Source organism: Pongo pygmaeus, chromosome 5 (genome assembly GCF_028885625.2).
Source record: "Pongo pygmaeus isolate AG05252 chromosome 5, NHGRI_mPonPyg2-v2.0_pri, whole genome shotgun sequence".
NCBI lineage: Eukaryota > Metazoa > Chordata > Mammalia > Primates > Hominidae > Pongo > Pongo pygmaeus.
The window spans coordinates 24,989,681-25,007,948 of record NC_072378.2 but is presented as its reverse complement, the minus strand read 5'-3'; the positions used below and the strand labels follow the sequence as shown (position 1 = coordinate 25,007,948).

The 18,268-nt window shown below is 44.5% G+C and overlaps 1 protein-coding gene across 11 annotated transcripts in view; it reads left to right on the top strand.

Annotated features, from left to right (window-relative positions):
- Positions 1–18,268, top strand: part of RIPOR2 (RHO family interacting cell polarization regulator 2) — a 236,046-nt gene that overhangs the window by 129,936 nt on the left and 87,842 nt on the right. Inside the window, exon 1 of one of the 11 annotated variants that reach the window (XM_054490709.2) lies at positions 2,889–3,165. The exons of the other annotated variants lie outside the window; for them this stretch is intronic. The gene's annotated coding sequence lies outside the window, so the exon portion shown is untranslated. Of the gene's footprint in view, positions 1–2,888; positions 3,166–18,268 lie in introns of those variants that run through there. 11 annotated transcript variants of the gene reach the window in all.

Here is an 18,268-nt window from a genome sequence, read left to right as displayed (position 1 = left end):
TAGTCTTATCTTTCAAGTGGAGGCAGCTATGGGAAAGAGATGACAGGCTTCAGTGGGATAATGTAAAGTACCTAACATCGTCTGCCTCATCTCTTTTTTCATCCTCTTCCCCCTCCCTCTCATAAAAATGGCACTTACAACAGTGCCATTCCTGAGTCAGGAAGGTGATGGGAGTGGGAAGGTGGGGAAATACAGTTGACTTCTCTCCAGGGTGGGTGTCAGGCCCTTCTCCCTCCAGATTCATCCTATGAGACCATCAGTACTGTGCTAATCTGCAGTAGCGCTTTACCCAGTTCTCCCCAAACTTCTACTGCATATTTGTACTTCTTTCCAGGTCTCTTTCTCCAGACTCCAGTAAATAGAGAAATGTTTGGAACCATCCATCTCTACACAAACAGGCATGATACAAGGTGGAAGGCCCTAGGCATCTGGAGAGTAAACTAAGGTGCTCTAAAAGCTCTGAAATGAAAGGGCAAAAAAAAAAAGGCAGGGGGCAAGGGAACTTGGAAAAATGGATGCAGATTAAGGTATTTAAACTGGATCTTAATGAATAGATGTGGCTATTTGGAAATGGGCAAAAGCTATATGGTTGCAGATAAGTTGCAGGGTGGGGCTGGCAAAGGAAATAAAAGGATCAATGTAAGAGTGAAGGGGTGCTTCAGAATGACTGGTTGATCCATCTTTCATTCAATATGGAGCTCCTGCTCTGTGCTGGGGACACCGTATATCAGACAGAGATGGTCCCTGCCTTATGAACTCACAGTCTAGTAAGACAAGAAATAAGCAAAGAGGCAAATAAAGTCTTTACAATTTACAGTTGGTGCTATAAAAAAAACACAGGGCATTAAGAAAGGGAATAACTGGTGGGGGAAGGATGTACTTAAAGATGTTGTCAGGGAAGGCCTCTCTGTGAAGTGGCCTGGAGTGTATAAGGAACTGAGAGGAGAAAGAGAGAGGCACGAGTGAGGCTGGAGGGACTGGGAGGGGCTTGGTAAGCATTGGTGTGGAGTTTGGCTTTTGCTCTATACTCCAAACAGGGAACCAAAGCAGAGTTTCAAGCAGCAGAGTTTCAAGCAGCAGAGTGACCACAATACAGGTCATATTTTTAAAGATGATTCTTTCTGTGGTGTATATATTTTCATTATCTCTTGCTGCATAATGCCTTGTCACAAACAGTCGTTTAAAGCAACACATGTTTATGATCTCACAGTTTCTGCAGCTCAGGAGTCCAGGCACAGCTTAGTTGTGTCCTCTGAAGGGTGAGGATCTGGGATAGGATAGTATCATCATAGCCCATGTTTGTGGGTGTCCAAACCCAGGTTTTGCATGTGTATCTAAAGTTGGTTAACCTGTGTCATCTTGGACAAGTCATGTGAAGTCTCTTGAATCTTGGTTTCCCCATCTATAAAATGGGCATGATAACACCTGCTGGAGGATTATAATCAGGAATAAAGGATACAATGCTTGTAAAATGTCTGCTCTGGAGCCTACAATATAAGATAGTTGATAAACAGTAGTGTTCAGCAGTGTAAGGACAGACTCAAGTCAACGAAACTCTCTGGAGACTCATGTATTGACCAGAATCCCAATATTAAAAACATATGAAAAATAACTTGCCAGGCTGCCTGACATATCCATGCCATGTGGTCAACACATTTTCTCCTCCAAAGGAATGCCTACATGAGGAGACTAAGTGCTGTCAGAAACTACTTTGTAGGTTGGAAGGAGGGTAGAAGCTGTAATGAGGGCTCAGGCCAAGGAACTGCTCAGGCCACTCTTCATGGTCTAAGGCAAAGACATGGTGACCAAGGCATGCTCTTGGGCGTTCTCTCTGGGGATCAAGCCGACTTTGCCCTTTCTGTTGTATTCCTAGGTGAGTTATGACACAGCTTATCAGGCGATGGTTCTGGCTACTTGTATTCCAGCCCGAGGATGCAGTGCCCAGACCACGACTGGATGTGGGTGTTTCCCATGTTGACACACCTAGGATGTTCCCTTTCAGCTAACGTCTCAGCTCACTGATTACTACTGATCCTTTCACAAGGTGACTGAATCTCAAGTGGTGTGGGAGGGAGTGGATGTGTCTTGTGGTACTATTCTAGTTAACATATTCTAAATACACAATTTATTCATTATGATCACTTAACAGATGAGGAAACTGAGGCATAGCAGGGAATCCCTATGTAAGGATGGAGACTGAGTCAGGACCTTTTCCCTGGGTCCTTGTCGACTCCCAGTTCCATACAGTTTCCACTCCAAAAGGCCCTTTTTTGGGAATGTCTGTCTATCAGGCAGACCCATGCTTTCCCCAAAGGAAACCTTTATCATTCAAATCCACCAGAACAAAATAAAAAACAACTCTCTTTCTGCCTTCTTTATGAGAGCTGTGTCCAAAGCAGCCCCGGTAGAGAGAGTGCCCTACAAAGCAGCCCTCCCCAGCGGGGCTTTCCAGCACAACCCTTGCTTGCGGTGGGCAACCAACCTCACCCCCACACCGCCCCACCCCATACACCACCGCCTCATTTTTTTTCAATGCACAGCCCAGCCTGTATGAAAGATCCCAAAAGGTTAGCTGAAAGGGCCTTTCCTTGCCTCGGCTCCTTTCCTCTGCCCTCTCCCTCCAGCGCGCTGGATCCACCGGGCTCGCTCCCCGGCACGATTCCACGGATCGCTGCAAAGCTGCCGCGCCAGCTCTTGCAAAGGATCTTGGCGTGCGGGCGATCAGCTGGAAGCAGGCACCGAAGCGCAGCCTCCTGGAGTTGGGCTGAAGTAGCTGTCAAGCAGCTGTCTCCACCCGCCCTCCCCTCCCAGCACAAGTGACGCCGCCGGCCCCCGCGCCGCGCCTCCCCGTCCTCACGGCTCCCGCCCCTCCGCCCGCTCTGCCGCTCTCGCTCCGCGCTCCGCCACCCTCGCGCCCGCCAGCCCCGCAACTTCACCCCGCGCGCAGCAGCTGCTGCGAGCGGACGCGGCAGGGCAGCCGGCGCTGGGGACAGCTCGCGTCCACCCGACTGCCTCCCGGGGTCCCCTTCACCCAAGTGAGCCAGCTCGGGCTGTCTGCAAAGCCGGAGGTGCGGGCAGCTCCGGGCATTGCATTGGTGCGGAGGCTTTTATATGCCAGAGAACCCTGAGTGTGCCCCTGACATGACAAGGAGCCGTCGTCGTTAGGTAGGTTCACCTTTTCATTTCTCCTTTTTTGCTTTTGCGTACAACGCGGTGAGGTCTGTGTGGGGAGGGGTGTCCTCGACTTGAATGAGCGTTGCATGCTAAGCAGCCGTTGAAACTGGAGCGTCCTCAGCTTCCACCACCCTGGTGGGTTCGGGCATCTGAAGCCCACAGGGTACGGTCGGGAAGTTGCTGAGCGAAAGGGGCACGCGCACTTTTTGCAAGCAGAACTGAAGGATGCCCTGGGGAGTGGAGGAACGGGCCAAGGTTAGAGGGGCCCACAGCATTGCCCGGGGTTGGGACATTTCTGGGGCGAGGAAGCGCCGGGCCCCGGGAGTCAGGGAGGGATGTGCGTGCGAGCGCCCCCAGATGGGAGTCCTGGGTGGCCCCCTGGCACGGAACGACTTCGGCACTCGCAGAGCCTATGGGGAATCCAGCTCCGGGCTGGGATGGCAGTCTCAAGGGTCTTCATTTGCCCCCGGGCTGCCCGATAGAGCTGGACTATGAACCAGCTCGTTCCTAACCGTGTCTGAATTCCAAATTGGCCAGGTGGAATGGGAGGATGAGAATTGGGAAGAGGGACAAGAAAGGAAAAAATGTGTTGCTTTGATGCCAACCTGTGTCTGGAAAGATGGGAGGAGGGGATGCACCTGAGGACAGGAGCACCCTAGCAGGTGTCCGTGGCATGGGAGGGGGCTGGTCAAGCGGAGTATGTGCAGCTCTCTTGCCCGAGACGATAACCTTCTAGCTCCCTCTCACAGGGCAGTGGCCAGCAGATAGAAACCCCTCACGTTCGAAGGGAGTAGGTGCATTTTGAAATTAGATAAGCAGAAGTCATCAGGTGTTAAGGTGGCAGAGGCGCTGTGAGAAGTGACAGCTCCCTGGAGAGCGAGAGAGCAAGTGGAAAAGCAGGAGAACCGGGCTGATTCTGCTGGGACGGGGGTGGCGCAGAGTGAGATTGGTAGGCTCCTAGGTCCTTGTCTTGGAGATATCTACATGTTGCTTGAGTGACTGAGGAAAAATGTTCAAGCTTTTGATCTGGGAAAACAGTTATGACTGTCTTAAAATATATGTTGGGGCTGTTTCCCCCCTGCTCCCCACTTCCTAACCCTCTTATGTCCACACGCTTGGTAGAAGGTCTAGGATTGTGACTAATCACTGCCCCCATTCTGAAGAAATTGTACTTGGCCATTTTTACGGGACTGAGCATCCTGTGTGAGCGTCTGCCCGATTGTTACCTGACACACAATCATTTCTTCCCTTTTGTTTTCTATCGGGTCTGTCTTGCTCTGAGAGTGTACCCACCTCCTTCCCTCCCCTACCCGGGTATTCCCACTCACTCAATTCCCCTCTTCCCCTTGCTCCTCCAGCCATTTTGGACCAGCCTCTGAGCTTGCCCACTCACACCATCTACCTTCATCAAATTGTATTTTAGCTGCTGTCACAAGCAGGGGATGTCAGCCACGAACTCTCCGAGAACCAGCACCATCATGGCTATTCTCCAGTGGTTAATTAGGAAGCATCAGTAGTTATCCTTCTGTAGGAACAAACTGCAGGGATGTGCCAACTTACGGTAACAGCAGCTTGAGGAACTCCCCTATCTGAAGCCCCCATCTCCCAGCACTCAGGATTAGCTTTCTGTGCTAGCTACCCCTTCAGTTGCAATAGTGTCAAATTGTGTCTTTTCCCCCAGGAAGGTAATGCATCTGCCTGTCCAAAAATTTACTGCATTCAAACATCTGAAAACTTGAACATTGGAGAATCTGTTTAGCAAAAACATACTGCATATGTTGTTTTTCCAAAGGACCCCCCAATTGCTGTTGCTTTTCTCTTCCTCTGACACTCTAATGTGAGATTTCGCTTTGAATATTTTATCGTCAGTATAAATATAAAGAAATACCAAGCTAGAGAGAAGGAAAACCGAAAGCATGCACTAGGGAGGTGCATAGAATTCTGATTACACAAACACAATTCCAGAAATGGCTCTCCTTCCTTTTGTTAACTGCAAAGTGAAGTTATTTCCAGCAGAGAAGGGACCCACCCAAGGTTGACCTGGAGAAGCCAAGGAGGCTGGGGGCGGGTGGAGGGAGATATTTATATCTGTGGATCTTGTTAGCTAAACTTGCATAAAAATTCTTCTCTTTAGTATTCATACCCATTGACCTGGGGCCCTGCTAATGACTGCCAAGTGTCCTTCCCTAAATCCGAGGTCACTAAAGTGGAAACACCCCTACTATGATAAAACCCCACAGCCCAACTGTGATACCAACCACATGCCCACTTTTAAGTATAACCAAGACACTTCTCTGTTACATTTTGTGTTAATCCACAGATTATTGGTTCACCCCTCTGTCAGGAGACTAAAATATAGACAAAGGCAACTGTGCAGGGTGAATAGCACAGATTTCAGATTTTATATTAAATGGCTGAATTGTACATACAACAGTCCCTTGGGTTGAAGGGTTTGCAAACCAGAGTTTTATTTAATCATTTATTGCATTCAATGGATTATCTGTTTTCATTCTGAAAAGAAGTCAGAAGTCGAAAAACAGTTCCTTGCTTTTCTTGGGAGGAAGTGGTGATAGAAGTGAAAATCCGTTTTATTTACACAATGGGTGCCCCTCAGGGCAATGGCAGATTTGACTTTCTACTTGGGCTTCCTGCACCGGTGGTCCTGTGAGCAGCGCCTCGTGCTTGTGAACAGCTCCTTTACCAGGCTTATTTTCATCTGCCAAGCTGAGCTCCATGCGCTGGGGGAGATAGACAGCTTGTGTTTGTGGCCATTCAACCAGAAAAGAATAACAGCTGAAAACAGACAATGGAGCAAGGGAATTGGGGTGGGGTGGGGGTGGGGAGAGGAGGTACAGATAGCCCAGTCACTCATAATTGGCTCCCCAAAGGCAAACCTAGGTGTAGAATGGTGTCATAAAGCAGTTGTCATGTAAACACCCCGCAATGTGATTATTATAAAGATCTGTTCAGAAAAGGAGAATGATCATGAGCATATGCCTTTTCATCTGGAAGGAGCCCTTCTTTTGGCTTCGTTTCTTCATTTCATTTACTTATAAGCAGTTTTTTGAAACAAGATTTTCCCCCTGAAAACGAGAACCTCACTGTTATGCATATGGAAACCTTCAAGTTGATTCAACTGAACAAAATCACTCAATGCATCATGTATCTCCAGTGAATTAAGCATGAAACCCTCACATGTCCTCTTCCCTCTTCTGTGTCTCCTCTCTGCAGCCACCAACTTCTTCTCTAGGTTCATGGTCCAGGTTTTTGTCTTGTTTTGTTTTGCTTTTTGATCACAGTAAACTCATATCACTTAGGTTGGAAACATTCCCTAAAAATAATACATGTTTTCCTGAGTGCGGCAGGCTATCTAGAAAAAAGATCATTTACACATGGCCGTGTGCTGGATTTAATTCCCTCTAAGGAAACCCGGAACACTATGAAGAAAAGAAGCTGCTCCAATTTATTTTATTGTGCATTGTTTACATGACACTGATGAGTGCTGTGTGGAGGAGATGAATGTTTTCACAAGTTCATTACATTAATTAAATAGGAAATTAGATTTTTTTCAACAGTGAAAGCAAATGAGGTGCAATATTTCTATGTTGTGTTCCATTAGATCAAAATGAGTTCTCTACCAGACCAAGGAGAGAGGAGTCTCAAAGGAAGTATTCTTTACACCGTTTAGCATTCTAAAACTGATTCGCAATCATTTTTAATTCTGAGGTGGATTTCAAGTTCAAGTCTGTGATGTTATATAATTTAGGAGAATCCCACTTTTGTTTCAACTTAAGCATGTGTTTACTGGGCAATTATTCTAAGGTCTGGACAAAGTTAGACACCTCATTCAATATAAAAGTATAACATATTGGCTGGGCACGGTGGCTCATGCCTATAATCCTAGCACTTTAGAAGGCTAAGGTGGGAAGATCGCTTGAACCCAGGAGTCTGAGACCAGCCTGGGCAACATGGTGAAACCCCATCTCTACAGAAAAAAAAAAAAAAAAAAAAGAAAAGAAAAATTAGCCGGACATGGTGGTGCATGCTTGTAGTCTCAGCTACTCCAGAAGCTGAGGTGGGAGGATCGCTTGAGCCTGGAAGGTCAAGGCTGCAGTGAGCAGAGATAATGCCACTGTACTCCAGCCTAGGTGACAGAGTGAGACCCTCAAGAAAAAGAAAAAGTGTAAGATATTGATTAGACCTTCTAGGGAGCACAGTCTGGTGGAGAAGTAGGAGGAGCACAATTGAGTTGGATAGTGTGCTATTGGTGACTGGATGTCCTGGTTTGCCCCATACACACCTGTTGTTGCAGCATAATTATTAATAGCACCACCTTTCACTCAGAAGTGTTGCAATCACACAGTCACCCTAGAGAAAAGGACTATGAGAGGTCAAAGGCAGAAGGCTGTGATTGGAGTAGTCAATGAAGATTTCATTCATGTGCCTATTCTAAGATTACAGGTAAATGGAAAGGAAAAGGGACTATTTACCAGACAAAAAGACTAGGAAGACTGTGAGCTTCCTGAAGGCACAGAGGGTCTGTTTTGTTTGTTCCTATATCCTTGGGACTTGCATGCTGCCTACCCAATGGTAGGTATCAACTATTAACTAACTACCTGTGAACCTAGATTTAAGATCAAGACTGAAGGTAGGAAAGGTAGGGACAGTCAAAAGGCATGTCTTGCAAGGAAGGTCAGATAAGAACAATTGTGAAACAAGGCTACTATTAATGATGATGATACTAGAACAAGGTTGGCCAATGACCATACCGAAAACCAACCTTATGTACAGAAAAACAACAGTGTCTTTTAATCCTTTCGTGTATTTGCGTCTTCACTTTTGGGTTTAATGTTATTGGCCTTTACTTCTACCCCTGGAAGTGATCTCTTCCTTCTCAAACAAATTGTTTTGGATGTTAAATGAAGAAACAATGACTCCATTCTCTTCAAGCTTGTCTCCTTCTGACCTTGGCTTCCAGGAGAGCTCTTGGAAGGAAGGCAAGGGCAGGAAAGTGTGGAGAGTACCTGAGAAATACAAAAGCAAGGCAGAGAAATGCTAAAAGTATACGTGATTTTCCTCCTCCTACTAGGAGAAATAAATTCAAAGTGACAGTTTCCTGGAGCTCCTGGAGCTAGTGCAACTCCCAAGAGGTCAATTCCAGTATGACGCTTGATTTCTCTACTTTTTGCTACATATGAAGTCCTGGAATGACTTGGCTTTGGCCTTCGCTGTGACAGTCTACCTTCCAATTAATGTATGCTCACACTAGGTGCCCTGCTGATATGCAGAGGTTCAAGGTTAACCTATCCTACATGAAGATTCCAAGATAACTAGCAGCTGTTACCCTTGAATTGCAGTGCCATATTTTTAGTTTATAAAGTTATTGGCAGCATTTTAGCCAATTTGATCTGTATCCTCCCAAGTTCTCGTTTAATTTAGAGTTGTCTCGGTGATGCATCATCCTCAGAAATAAGTGGAGCTTAGAAAAAAAGAGAGATGAAGCTGAGGTGATGGACACCCACAGGTGATCCAACATTCATCAGGGCTCAGTTGCAGAGAATAGAATCTACTCAGCAGAAAAGATATAAAATAAAATGGGTTACAGGATTGTTGGGTCAGGAAGGCCAACCAAACGCTCTCTAAGTTGAAGGATAAGGAAACACACTCTAGGTTGAGCTTTTTGGAACACCTAAGAAAAGTACATTGTAAAACAGGGCTACTGGAGTCACTGCCTAACCTATACTCAAGAAGCTATACACTGGCCGGGCGCGGTGGCTTACACCTGTAATCCCAGCACCTGGGGAGGCCGAGGCAGGTGGATCATTGGAGGTCAGGGGTTTGAGACCAGCCTGGCCAACATGGTGAAGCCTCATCTGTACTAAAAATACAAAAATTAGCTGGGCACGGTGGTATACGCCTGTAATCCCAGCTACTCGGGAGGCTGAAGTAGGAGAATCATTTGAACCTGGGAGGCAGAGGTTGCAATAAGCAGGGATCACACCACTGCACTCCAGCCTGGGCAACAAAGCGAGACTCTGTCTCCAAAAACAAAAGAAGCTGTGCACTGATTTGAGAAGCTACTGGCTCCAGAATGAGACTACCACTAGCATGGTCAGGAAAAAGCCAGCCAGGAAGCCACTACAGAAAAAGCAGATACTCCATGAAGGTGGCTGCCAGCAGTGACAATAAAAGAAGCAGAAGTCTGCTGTGGTAGGCAAAATAATGCACATCCACCCCCCCAAAGATGTCCATGTCCTAATGCCAGGAACCTGTGACTATGTCACCCTACATGGCAAAAGGGACTTTGCAGATGTGATTAACTCAAGGACTTGACAGTATCCTGGATTACCCAGTTGGGCCCAATCTAATTCTATTTGTCCTTAAAAACAGAGAACCTTCCCCTGCTGTGTCAGAGGGAATGTGACTATGGAAGAAAGATCAGGGAGATGGAACATAGCTGACTTTGAAGATGGAGGAAGGACCCACAAGGGAAGGAATGCAGGTGACCTCTAGAAGCTAGAAAGGGCAGGAAACAGATTTTCTCCTCGAGCTGCCGGAAGGTAACACAGCCCTGCCAACACCTTGATTTTAGTCCAGTGAGACCCATTTTAGACTTCTGTCCTCCAGAACTGTAAATATGTGTCATTTTCACTTTAAGCCGGTAAAATTGTGGCAATTTGTTACAACAGCCATCTGAAACTCATACACACAGCCTTGCCCCTGCTTCTACCTTCAATCTTGTGCAAGTGCATTTGACGGAGACCCCAACTCACACATGGAATCCTAGCTGCAGGGGATTCTGGGCAGTGCAGTTTTCAGCTTCCCAGCTCCAGTAAGGAAGGCAGCAAGAAGGGGTTGGGACAATGCTGAGTGCTGATCACTGTATCTGGTGCAGCTGCCACTGAAAGTCATGAGGAACTCGGGGAGCTGCAGGTGCATGTGCATGGCACAATCCTTCTCTGAGGGACAGTAGCATGTGGCAGAACACAAGTGGATGCCTGAGATTTTTAGGAAGTTTAACAAGTGTTAAGTCATTAAGATACAAAGGGGAGGTAGGGGAGAGGCATCAGAATAGTTGCCTGTTTTACCACATTAGAATTTACTCTCTGGAGGATACCCCCATTTACCTTGATGTAATTATTATTTATTGTGTGCCTGTATCAAAATATGTCATGTAACCCCTAAATATACACACCTACTGTGTACCCATAAAAATTAAAAAATAAATGTTAAAAAAAAAAAAAGAAATTGCTATCTGGAGATTAAGGAGAGATTTTATGTAAGTATCCGTATCAGGGATAAATATTGAATTTCTAAAATTTAACCTTTAACTACTTACAGTCCATCCATATGGCAGATTGGCAGATTATATTTTCCAAAGATGCCCTCAGTAATAACTCCCACCCCGCATGATCTTTCAATAAAGTGACTCTGATACTCTGATACATGGAGAGATGGGGGTTTATGTTCTCTCCCCTCAAAACTGTGGCTTTCTCAATCAATAGAGAATGCGATTTCTAAGGCTAGATCATAAAAGATCATTCAACTTCTACCTTATTGGCTGGAATACTAACTCTTGAAGCTATCAGCCACCATGCAAGCAGTCTGACTATCCTGAGACTACCATGCTAGGAGGAAGCCCAAGCTACCTGATCACATAGAGAGACCTGAGATGATAAGAAAGAGAAAGATGCCTGGCCAGACCCCAGCTCCTCCAAACCCTGCTGTTCCATGTCCAGTCACCATCTGACTGAGGAGAGACCCTGAGCCAGAAAACTGTCTGGCAGAGGCCTTCCCAATTCCTGACTCACTGCTGTTGTTTCAGGCCACTACATTTTGGAATGATTTGTCACACAGCAATAAATAACTAGATTGGTTTATACGGTCAGACACAGAAAAAGGTCAAATATGACCACAGTCTTGTGTTATTCCTATCAAATTTCTTCCCTGTGAGTTAAATAATATGATAGTAGCAGTCACAGAACAGCCAAATCTAAAGCTCACCTTCTCCTCCTGCAGAATATTGGTCTAAGAAACCCATTCTTAAATTGTATATTAGAAGCAAACTGTTGCACATTTTGGTTTGTTTGCCGGGGGAGGATTTGGGAAAGTGGAGTTGATACCATTGAGAAGGAGTTTAGTTTCAAACTGGCTAATCTAGCATGTGAACAAACAGGAATCCAAATAACTTCTTTTCAAAGCAGAGCTGTCTCAATGTAGCAAGTGTAGGTAGTGCAAACCTTACTTCAGGAAGTGTCCTCAAATTGGGGTCCCACTTAGGAGATGGAGAAAAAGAGAAGGAAAAGTGCCAGTAAGAAAAAGTGCCAGTCGCGGTGGCTTGTGCGTGTAATCCCTGCACTTTGGGAGGCTGAGGCGAGTGGATCGCCTGAGGTCAGGAGTTCGAGACCAGCCTGGCCAACATGGTAAAACTCTAGCTTTACTAAAAATACAAACAAATTAGCCGGGCGTGGTGGCAGGTGCCTGTAATCCCAGCTACTCAGGAGGCTAAGGCAGGAGAATCACTTGAACCCGGGAGGCAGAGGTTGCAGTGAGCCAAGATTGCGCCACTGTACTCCAGCCTGGGCAACAAGGGTGAAACTCTGTCTCAAAAAAAAAAAAAAAAAAGGAAAGAAAGAAAAAGAAAAAGTAATTGGATTGACCACTATGCTCTGACACCTGCAGTACATTCTGCCACAACTGGCGATCCCTTACTTCCTCCAGCCAGTTGACTGCTGGTCTTTCCTTTTCTACCACTTCTCTTCTGCACACGCCTCCTTCTTTGATACCTAAAGTCTGCTGTTCCTCAAGTTTAAGTTCAAGGTTCAGCTGAGAATAGTCATCACGATACTTTAGTCCAAGTGATAGTGCCTTATATCTCTGTGGATTTTTGTAGTTTTCAACAACTTTTACAACCATGGTCTCATTTAAACCACAGAACAACCCTGTGATATAACATCAATGTTTCTAATTTCACAAATTAGGAAACCAAACGAATGGATTAGCTGGTTAGCACTAAGATGTTCTGACTCCTCACTGGGGGCTCTCCACCCCGGGAGGTCCACTCAGCCAGCCTGGAGGCAGCAAAAACTGTTTCTCTGGAGGGGAGGAGAGGTGATTTGTTCTTCCTACCCTCCCCCTTCAATCACCAAACTATGGCCTATTTGAAGTATGACCGTTTTCTCTTACAACATAACTAATGTCCTCAGTTGGACACTTGGTTCTGCAAATGGAAACCTGCCCCTGTAATGACATAAAGGTCAGGAATTGCTCCCTTTTCAGGCTCCCATGACATTCCAAAAAAAGTTTGCCCTTTGAATTTTGTCATAAGGGTCTTTGGCCTAAAATAGGATAGAAATGGCACGTGGTGTTTCTTTTTTAAGGGTCATTTTTTTTTCCAGATCCTCAATGTGTATTTCTTCACATTAGGATGTTTTCCAGATGTAGTTTTTGTTTTGGTTTGGTTTTGTTCTTTGGTTGTCACAAAATGGCTCCTTCCCCCACTGATAGAAGAAAATAGCCAAAGCAGGAAGGGACTAAGGGGCTGCATTAACTCAAGATGTTTTCATAAATGTGAATATACAGTAATCAGGCTAAAGGTACTGAAAAAAGCCCTATTGAAAGCATGCATAGTTTTTCGTGTAGGGGACTAGTTTCACTCCTTTATAATCCAGCTGGGAGTATAAGCCTGGCCAAGCCTGGCACATAAGATTCTGCATGTGGTAAAAATGACCTTCCCTCTATCATCTCCCTTTAGGTGAATCATAGGATCTTGAGTGTAGGTACACAGACAAGGCCTTCCTAGGCACAAGAGGAGTTTGAAGCCATTGAAATTTTCAAAAAATAAATACGAAGTCTAAGGCAGGTGTGGTGGTCTGTGCCTGTAGTCCCAGCTGCTCCAGAGGCTGAGGTGGGAAGATCATTTGAGCCCAGGAGTTCAAGTCCAGCTTTGACAACCCCATCTCTTAAAACAACAACAACAAAAAGCAAGACAAAACAACAACAACAACAAATAAATGCAAATTCTGAATTACAGATATGTGTACACATATCTCATATTGCATATTGACAGAAAACTACAGAGTCTCACTCTGTCATCCAGACTGGAGTGCGGCGGCGGCCAGATCACAGCTCAGTGCAGCCTCAATCTCCTGGGCTCAGGCGATCCTCCCATTTCAGCCTCCTGAGTAGCTGGGACCACAGGCTCATGCCACCACACCCGGCTAATTTTTGTATTTTTTGTAGAGATGGGGTTTCACCATGTTGGCCAGGCTGGTCTCAAACTCCTGGGCTCAAGCATCTCCCTGCATCAGTCTCCCAAAGTGCTGGGATTACAGATGGGAGCCACCACGCCTGGCCAAGCTTCTCATACAATGAAAATCCTGTCTAAATAAACATGTTTTATATTATTATAAAAGTAATAGCTATCACTAAATAGCATTTCTAATGTGCCAGGCACATGTACTAATTCATTGAGTGCTCACAACACCTTGAGGTAATTACTCCATTTTATAGATGAGAGAATGGAGGCTCTGAAAAATTACTAAGAGGCAGAGCTTGGTTTTAAACCTAGGCCGTCTGGCATCAGAGTCTGGGCTGTGCTGCGGCTGTGGATGTAAATACACAGACTCCAAATTCAGAGCCACAGTTCCCACAGCAACTGCCAGTTTGTAGCATGTTCAAAAAGCCCGAGTTCTCCCACATAACTTAGCTGAGTTGTGGCTGCCAGATCTTTTGGCTTAGCAACTCGAAACAGAGACTGTCCACGTAGGCTGAAGTTCTCAGTTGATATCAAGGCGTTAATGAGACTCTTCAGGCTTCTATTATAATCAAGAAGAAGATTTTTCACATCCTCCTTCTGAAAGGTTCATTATTCCAGCTGGGTAAGCAGTGTGTCTGCAAAGATGCCCTATCATCAGGAAATGAAATGGGCACTTTTTCTCCAAGTAAGCAATGCATCCTGATAAATAACGCCATGTCAGTGGCGTGCCTTCTCCTTCCTCTTGCAAACGATTGATGCCTCGGAGATCTGAACAACCCCACAAAAGGGGAGGGAAATAGAGAAAAAACAAACTTGAGAGAAAAAAGGAATCATTCCTTTTCTTTTGTGAGGACTTTTGTCTGATCCGTGCCCACATGTAAAGTATCCCTTGATCAATTTTGTCTTAATTACTGGATGTAGGAAAACAAGCTCATTGTTAATTCATGCAGTTTTAATTTATGCATAGGAGAATTATGCAGGATAATTACCTGCAGTTGAAGGAAAATGAATAGCGTCAGATGTGGTTAATTCGCGCATGGTTTACCCTTCTATCTTTCTATCAGAAAAGATTTAAAGTGGTAACCAATCTGAATGATATGCAAAATTGCATTGGTTTGCTAAGTAGAAGTATTTTTTTTTATTTGCATCACAAATAGAGTTCTCAGATTTGGACTGACTAGATTTGAATATAATTTCCAAAACAATAGCTGTGATTCACTGACTTAACTCATATTTTATCTCTTCCAGAAGTGCCCATTTTTCAAATCAGTGCAAAAGAAGTTATCTTCATAGGCCCCATGTTAGCCTGAGTATAGTTTCCTTTATGGGGATAATTCAATGGGAATGATGATTATTTCATACATCAAGATTTATAGGAGATTTACAGTAATGATCACACTACTTGTTCCCACATTGTCCCTGAACCTCCATGATCCAGTGGCTTCCAAAAACTGAAACAAACAGCTGGAAAAAATTATGGGGCAATGAATGGATATCAATGGAAATTTCCTTGTGACTTTTGTCAAGCAATAGATAGCTGCTAAGGCCTCTTTGAACTCACACCTAGTAATTGAGAGAAGACTAAGAGGTGGTTCAAGTTTACTGAAAAAAAAAAAAAAAAACTACTCCCTGATGCTGAGTTGAGACAGGTTACAATAATGAACAATTTTAAAAGGAGAATACCAGTATCAAAAGGAGGAGCCAGAGAAAGTAAATATGTTCTTGTTATGACGGAGCAGTAAATTTTACTCTGAGCTTCCTTGTAACTAGGCAGAAAGGGGAACAAAGGAAGTTATCACCTAAGTTCCTGCTAGCAGAAAGATAGGCATACAAAATACAGCAGTTCCTTAAACAACACATTCCCTTAGTGATGAATCGTAAAAGTAATGTCTTATATGGGAACGTATACACGGTAGGTTAAATTGAGCTAGCTCATTGCAGTGAAGTTCAAGAGGCAACACCTTGCATGTTGATCTTCATTCTTATTTTCTTATCCCTCCATCAAGCTCTCTAAAGATCCAAAAAAGGGCAACCAAAGGAAATTTCACGAAGAGAAAAAGGAAAGATCTGTATTTGGCTCTCAATTGCCCTTTTTTGAGAAAAAGTGATACAACTTATCTAAGGCAGCTTTACTTGCCATAATCAAATTTTGTCTGCAGAAAATATTAGCAGAGTGAGTTGAAGATGACTTACCCCCTTGCCCACACCCCCTCACAGAGGAGCCCAGCTTAGACAATGGAGTTAACAACTTCATAATAATCATATTACTGTGCCAGAACTTATTGCTTCAGATTATAGGTTCTAGTAAGACCAACTTAACTAGGAAAATACAGCAAAGTATAAAAACACAAAGCTTTGTTTAGGTAAGGCCATTTGTCTTTGTACCCCTGACCTTAGTGATGATGATGATAATAATAGGATAATAGGTGTCATTTAACTGAGTGCATATTTTGTGCCTAGCATTACACTTTGGCTTGATGTTTCCTTCCTTCCTTCCTTCCCTCCTTCCTTCCTTCTTCCTTCCTTCCTTCCCTCCTTCCTTCCTTCTTCCTTCCTTCCTTCCTTCCTTCTCTCCCTCTTTCTTTCTTTTCTTTCTTTCTTTCTTTCGACAGAGTCTCGCTTTGTCACCCAAGCTAGAGTGCAATGGCTCAATCTCTGTTCACTGCAACCTCCGCCTCCCGGGTTCAAGCAATTCTCCTGCCTCAGCTAGGCGTAGTGGTGCTTGCTTGTAGTCCCAGCTACTTGGGAGGCTGCGATTCCCTTAAGCCTTGGAGGCGAAGGTTGCAGTGAGCCGAGATCCCGCCGCTGCACTCCAGCCTGGGCAATAGAGCCAGACATCATCTCAAAAAATAAATAAACAAGTAAATAAAAAATAAAAACACTAACTGTGACCATCTTTAAGATTCTCTATAACTTAAGTCCCTCTGGTAATGAGAGGTATGATGGCATGAAATTGCCTCGGAGCCAACTCTCAGGAAATATGTAATATATACACATGTAAAGTTTAGACAAACTTTCATTTACTAAGACAAATGCCCTTATTAGACAATTTTCCTTGACTCTGGAAGTGCTAACAGAAACATAACTGGTAAATTTGATACTTGCCATTTCCTGCTGCGAATATTAATTGTGGCACACAGTGTAATCCAGAATCCAAATCTGGAGGATGGCGGAGGGGGAGGGGTGTTATGACTGGCTGTGTGCAGCCACCTGTCCACGCTGTGGCCCCCTTCTCTCTTCACCCTGAATACCCCAGTCTGAACAGTTGGAGGGCATCTGCTCCTGGGGCTGGAACACCCGCACTGCTGACTCAAACAATAGACTCATCCTGCCAAATGATGTATTTTTGGTACAGAAAAAAATTCTGGCCCTCCTAGGAATCGAAATACACTCTTAAGTGAATGCATGTCATTTGTGAAAGACATTGCCTAGTTCACATTCTGAACTCTGCTCATCCCATTTGATTAGACTCAACACCCACATTCATTGCTCCCTGTATTTTCACTTCCAATGTCTTGGGATGAGGTTTGAGAAATATACAGTGTGAATGGCGTTCTTCAAAAAGAAAATGCTCAGAGTGGCTGATTGTCTGGAGGGTTTCACTGAAAAGCTCACAATCATATCATAGAAAATTAACTCTTAAAAATCCCTCCTTCCGGTGGTAAAATAGCCTGGGATCCTGTGCCACATTTAATACCAACTTTATTTATTTATTTATTTATTTATTTATTTATTTATTTATCTATTTATTTTTTCTATCTATTTATTTTGAGATGGAGTCTTGGTCTGTCACCAGGCTAGAGTGCAGTGGTGCAATCTCAGCTCATTGCAACCTCCGCCTCCTGGGTTCAAGCGATTCTTGTGCCTCAGCCTCCCGAGTAGCTGTGATTACAGGCATGTGCCACCACACCCAGCTAATTTTAGTGTTTTTAGTAGAGATAGGGGTTCACCATGTTTGCCAGGATGGTCTCGATCTCCTGATCTCATGATTTGCCCACCTTGGCCTCCCAAAGTGCTGGGATTACAGGCGGGAGCCACCACGCCCAGCCTATTTTTTAATAGGAAGAGCCAACTATTTTTGACCTCCTGATATTATGTAGTCTCTATAATTGAATCTCACCTTATTAATTCAACTTTCAAGAGAGTTGAGAATGCACAGTAGTTAAAAATGACAGCCCAGGTACATGATAAAATTCATGAAATCAACCTCCTTTGAAGCTTTTTTTCCTCTAGGAGATGTACAGGAAGTCTCAATCTAGACTTCAGTAAACTGGAATTGACTTGATAATATATCCTCATCACTGTAACAAGAACAGCAATGAACTCTTTCACTGTTTAAGCACTTTCCATTAATTGACCAATAATTTTCATAGCGACCTATGAGTTTGGTTCTTTTATTATCCCTGTTATACAGATAGGTCTGGAAAGCTTAAGCAACCCGTGAAAGCCACACAGTATAAAGTGGTGCTGCCATGCCGCAAACCCAGGCAGGCTGGATTCTTTGGTCGCAGCACTGCTGAAGTAGAAGGCATTTGTTTTGTTAGTGAAACTATTGGAAAACATAGGAACAGATGACAACAAGTTCCAATCCTGACACGGGGCTCCTTTTAAGTCTTCACAACAATGCAATGAAGTTCTTTTTTTCTTTTCTTTTTTTTTTGAGACGGAGTCTCGCTCTATCGCCCAGGCTGGAGTGCAGTGGTGAGATCTCGGCTCACTGCAAGCTCCGCCTCCCGGGTTCACGCCATTCTCCCGCCTCAGCCTCCTGAGTAGCTGGGACTACAGGCACTCGCCACCACGCCCGGCTAATTTTTTGTATTTTTTGGTAGAGACGGG